The following is a 6422-nucleotide window of genomic DNA, read 5'->3' on the forward strand; positions in this document are numbered from 1 at the left end:
GCGGGCCCACTGGGCTATTTCTCGTTCAAGCCAGTGCATCATGTACATCAAATGCATCAAATGCCGGTAAGTCAAAATTACAAATTTTTTGACATCCAGCAGTAGTCCAGGACCAGTTGTCCACATGATCTCCCGTGGAAATTCAATAAATCAATGTGCTCTGGTGATATTAAAAGTTTGTTTTGTTTAACGACACCACTAGAGCACATTGATTTATTAATGATCGGCTGTTGGATGTCAAACACATGATAATTTTGACAGTCATAGAGATGAAAGCCGCTAAATGTTTCCATTAGTAACAACGGATATTTTATATGCACCATCCTACAGACAGTATGGCACATACCACGACATTTGGTATACCAATCGTGGTGACGTTAAAGAAAACAGTTTAAATGTTCACACGACGTATATAAGCACGGGCGGGTTTTGTTTGATGCGCGGCTGGTCTAGGCAGTGCACCACATACATTAAATGCCATGGTACGTGCTATCCTATCTGTGGGATGGTGCATATAAAATAGGCCATGCTACTCATGGAAACATGTAGCGGGGTTTCTTCTCTAAAACTATATGTCAAAATTACCGAATGTTTGACATCGAATAGCCTGATGGTTAATACATCAATGGGGTGAGATTTAGTTCAGTCGGTTGAGTGCTCGCCTGATGTGATTGCGTCACAGGATCGAACCACCTCGGTGGACCATTCAACTGATTGAGGTTTTTCTCGTTACAACCAGTGTACCACAACTGGTATATCAAAGGCTGTGGTATGTGCTTTTCTGCCTGTGTGGAAGTGCATATAAAAGATCCCTTGCTGCTGAAGTATACAAGGTACGCCTTATATATATACTACTCAAAAGAATTTAAGGGTCAAAAATTTATAACCAAATAAGTTTCAGAGTGTATTAGATTGATGATGTAAACTACACCAATTTTTTTATTTATTGTTCCATATTTACAAAAAACCACAAATAAACGTCACTGTATACAAGAAAGTCACATGATATGCTGTCAAAGTTGAAGGTTGTCAAACATGGATTTTACACATTAGAACATTCGTTTAATAGTGTGTGAATCCACCCCTGGCGCGAATACACTCGACACATCGTTGCCTCATGCTGTTGATCAGACGTCTGAAGAACTCTTGGGGAATGGCCTGCCACTCTGCCATAAGAAGTTGACCCAGATCATGAAGGTTGGCCGGAGGGGCATGGTTATCCCGAACTCTCCTGCCTAATTCGTCCCAGGCGCCTCTATTGGGGCCAAGTCAGGCGAATATGCTGGCCAATCCATCCTGGCGATACCTTGTTGTCTGAGAAAGTCCGTTACCACCCTGGCGCGGTGGGGTCTGGCATTGTCATCCTGCAGAACTGCCCCGCCGCCAATCTGCTGAAGACCTGGGAGAACCAACGGCCGGATAATCTCATTCAGATAGCGGATTCCATTCAGATTGCCATCCACCACATAGAGGGGGGGGGGGGGGGGGGGGGGGTCCTGTGGTGGATAGAGATGCCGCCCCACACCATGACGCTGCCACCACCGAACCGGTGACGTTGTCTAACGTTAACGTCAGCGAAGCGCTCCCCAGGACGTCTGTAGACACGAACCCGACCGTCGTTGAACTGGAGACTAAACCTGGACTCATCAGTGAACATCACTCGACCCCACTGAACACGTTGCCACCGCAGATGAAGCGTGCACCAGTGACGTCTGGTCGTTCTGTGACGTGGTAGGAGTGGTGGTCGAACAGCCTGGCGACGGCAGCGTAGATTATTGGCTCTCAGACGATTGCGTATGGTTTGATCAGACACTCGAGTTCCAGTCGCAGTCCGCAGATTGTCACGTAATCGGCGTGCAGTGGTTGTGCGTTGACGTAGAGCCATATTGGTGATGTAGCGGTCCTCTCTATTTGTAGTGCTTCGGGGTCTTCCCGAACGTGGACGATTTCGAACAGAATTCGTTGCTTGGTACCGTTGCCACAGTCGGCCAACGACACTCTGACTGACACCAAGTCTCAGAGCAACATTTCTTTGCGTATTGCCATCCTGAAGCTAAGCAATAGCCCTTCCTCGATCTTCAATAGTCAGTTGAAGTCGTACCATTGTCGAATTTGGAGTGTGCACCGTACACGAACGCAAGCTCCAATTATACGGAAATTCAGCATTGGGAACATGGAATACACGTGCAAAGCGTGCAAATGAAGCGCTTTGTGAAAAAGCAAGTTATGGGCACTTAGCAGACCTTTCGCTTTCGCCCTAATTTACGTGCAAATGTAAGCATGTTTTCGCCATTAGAACTAGTCGACAGTGTCAATAACAGTGGATTTTAATTCATTTATGGGTTGCTTAGACCCACTTTCGTCAAAATGGAACAATACCATGCGTGACATTATGGTCTAGCTAATATAATTGACATTCAGAAAATAATGTCGAAAATATCGTCTGACCCTTAAATTCTTTTGAGTAGTATATTTGGATAAATGTAGCGGGTTTCCTTTGATTACGTGTCAGAATTATAAAAATGTTGGACATCTAATAGTCGATTATTAATTAATCAATGTGATCTAGTGGTGTCGTTAAACAAAACACTTTAATAAACAAACTTTAATAAATCATTGTGCCCTAGTGGTTTTGTTAAACAAACAAACTTTAAGAACCGAATTTACAAATCTAGATTGTCTTACACGCGTGTATCTACATACATTTACAATACTTATAATACACCTGCGTTTAACAAAAGCCAGGGCTGTACCATCCGGGGGCGGGGTGGGGGAGAGGGAGGCAGTTGCCCCTCTGAGAATCTCACTTTTTGTCTTCTGGTTTTTTTTACTCCAGAAAATAGCATACACATCTCAGTTTAATTTGTATAGTGTTTCATTTGTTTATAAAAAGTAGTGCTCCCCCCCCCCCCCCCCCGGGATTTTGATCAGGGTACGGCCCTGAAAACAGGCTTTGTAAATTCGTCCCAAACTGATTAGGCTAATCATAGGCGTACGGGCTCCCATTATTGTATGGGGGCAGGCTGACTTAATTGCCCAAATTAAACGAAAATGTCCGAATCTGGATAACAATATTTATTCATATTAGCATTTTTACCAATCAGAGGAGCTGTGGTATGTGGTATGTGCTATCCTGTGTGGGATGGTGCATATACAAGATCCCTGGCTGCTAATCGAAAAAAGAGTAGCCCATTTAGTAGCGACAGCGGGTTTCCTCTCTCAATATATGTGTGGTCCTTAACCATATGTCCGACGCCTTATAGCCGTAAATAAAATGTGTTGAGTGCGTCGTTAAATAAATAATAATAATACAAAAAAATTAATTAAAAAAACAACAACAATAATTTCCTTACTACCAAACAGCTACATAAGAGTTGCAAACGAATAACTACGCATTTTTACATGGATTATAACTGATTGTGATGGTAGAATGACATAAAAAGATCTCAGGTTATCACAATTTGTCCGAATATTTGTATCATTTCTGCCCGAGTTTCAGGTTTTGCTCTAGCACTAAGGGAACAATTGTCGCCCCAAACTCCACCCCACGCCCCCTGTATCGCAAACTCCACCCCACGCCCCCTGTATCGTACGCGTATGAGGCTAGCGTACTGTGTTGCGCCTTTAAAATCGCGTGGTCAAACTAACGTGCGTCATATCAACACGCTACCAAAGGATTTGTTTGGTTGTGTTTATCAGTTAGCAATGGCGATGCCATACATTCCATGAACAATGCGGTCATCGACCGAGAAATTGATTAACCATAAGGCACGTGGAAATTTACCTCCGTCTATCTCGTTTATTGAGCACATTCATTTACATATCGAACAACGTAACCAAGCTTTGTAATTACAGCTATACTATTTTATAAATATATATACAGTATCTATACTAGCAGTGTATGTCTGAATGGTTATTCTCTCTCTCTCTCTCTCTCTCTCTCTCTCTCTCTCTCTCTCTCTCTCTCTCAGGGGCGGGACATGGTACTATTCTATCAGTGGGATGGTGTGCATATAAAAGATCGCTTGCTGCTAATCGAAAAAAGTAGCCCATAAAGTGGCGACAGCGGGTTTTCTCTCTTTATATCTGTGTGGTCCTTAACCATATGTCTGACGCCATATAACCGTAAATAAAATGTGTTGAGTGCGTCGTTAAATAAAACATTTCCTTCCTTCCCCCCCCCTCCCTTTCTCCTCTCTCTCTCTCTCTCTCTCTCTCTCTCTCTCTCTCTCTCTCTCTCTCTCTCTCTCTCTCTCTCTCTCTCTCTCTCTCTCTCTCTCTCATAGAGGCGGGACATAGCCAGTGGTAAAGCACTCGCTTGATGTGCGATCGGTTCTGTGTGTGTGTGTGTGTGGGGGGGGGGGGGGGGTGTGTGTCTGTGGGTGTCCGTCTTTAACCAGGTAATTTTGAAAGTTTATATTAATATATTAATATATTCTACGACAATCTTTGATATTTTAAAGGTTGATATCAACATAGATTAAATATTGTATGACGTCCAAATGAGTGTAATGTGAATGTGCATTGGTTTGGGCAGATATTTGTGTAGAAATAAATATTGTAAATGATTTTGAGTTGGTGTTTTCTTTCTTTTAAGACTCGTATAGTCTGGATGCGAAGAGTGTGTGCGATCCGGCCAAGCTTTAAAAAAAAAGAGGAAATATATTCATAATATTATATACTCGTACGAGTTTCATTTAGAGCGTTTAGACTCAGGATGCGTGCGATGCATGCGTCTGCAAAATGCGTGCGACCAGCCGCAAGAAACTAATCGTATATGGTGTATAATGCCCTAAATACAAGCTGCAGATTTCAGATGCAACAATCAGACTGCACGCATCCAGTCTATATGCGCCTTTAGGCACCAAATCACCATTTGTCATGTCGTTACTTGTTGTAGAAGTTTAATGTAGTCCGGTTTAGGAAATAGTTCCCACTGGCGTAGGAAGCGCATGCCCCCTCCCCCACTTTTCAGATATTTTGCTTTATATTTGCTTTATAATAGTGTAAAAGTGTGTAAATATAAAAGTGTGCCACCCCCCACCCCACCCCCCATCCCCCCACACACACACTTTTTGGCACCTTCTTACGCTACTGGTTCCTCATTAAAAAGAAAAAACATACAAAATTCACATATGCTTTTTTTGACCTCTGTAGTATTTAAATAACCCATTGGTTTGAAGTAACTTGTTATATGTAGTACTAACTGATTACAACTGTGACAGTGGTATAGTGACACTTGTATAACAGCAACACGAGGCGGTGGTCAGACATAGGGTCTAAAGTAACTTGTTATATGTAGTACTAACTGATAACAACTGTGACAGTGGTATGGTGCTACTTGTATAACAGCAACACGAGGCGGTGGTCAGACATAGGGTCTAAAGTAACTTGTTATATGTAGTACTAACTGATTACAACTGTGCAAGTGGTATGGTGCTACTTGTATATCAGCAACACGAGGCGGTGGTCAGACATAGGGTCTAAAGTAACTTGTTATATGTAGTACTAACTGATAACAACTGTGCAAGTGGTATGGTGCTACTTGTATAACAGCAACACGAGGCGGTGGTCAGACATAGGGTCTAAAGTAACTTGTTATATGTAGTACTAACTGATAACAACTGTGACAGTGGTATAGTGCCACTTGTATAACAGCAACACGAGGCGGTGGTCAGACATAGGGTCTAAAGTAACTTGTTACATGTAGTACTAACTGATTACAACTGTGACAGTGGTATGGTGCCACTTGTATAGCAGCAACACGAGGCGGTGGTCAGACATAGGGTCTAAAGTAACTTGTTATATGTAGTACTAACTGATTACAACTGTGACAGTGATATGGTACCACTTGTATAACAGCAACACGAGGCGGTGGTCAGACATAGGGTCTAAAGTAACTTGTTACATGTAGTACTAACTGATAACAACTGTGCAAGTGGTATGGTGCTACTTGTATAACAGCAACACGAGGCGGTGGTCAGACATAGGGTCTAAAGTAACTTGTTATACGTAGTACTAACTGATAACAACTGTGCAAGTGGTATGGTGCTACTTGTATAACAGCAACACGGGGCGGTGGTCAGACATAGGGTCTAAAGTAACTTGTTATACGTAGTACTAACTGATAACAACTGTGCAAGTGGTATGGTGCTACTTGTATAACAGCAACACGGGGCGGTGGTCAGACATAGGGTCTAAAGTAACTTGTTATATGTAGTACTAACTGATAACAACTGTGCAAGTGGTATGGTGCTACTTGTATAACAGGAACACGGGGCGGTGGTCAGACATAGGGTCTAAAGTAACTTGTTATATGTAGTACTAACTGATAACAACTGTGCAAGTGGTATGGTGCTACTTGTATAACAGGAACACGGGGCGGTGGTCAGACATAGGGTCTAAAGTAACTTGTTATATGT

This window comes from Gigantopelta aegis, chromosome 5 (assembly GCF_016097555.1).
Source record: "Gigantopelta aegis isolate Gae_Host chromosome 5, Gae_host_genome, whole genome shotgun sequence".
NCBI lineage: Eukaryota > Metazoa > Mollusca > Gastropoda > Neomphalida > Peltospiridae > Gigantopelta > Gigantopelta aegis.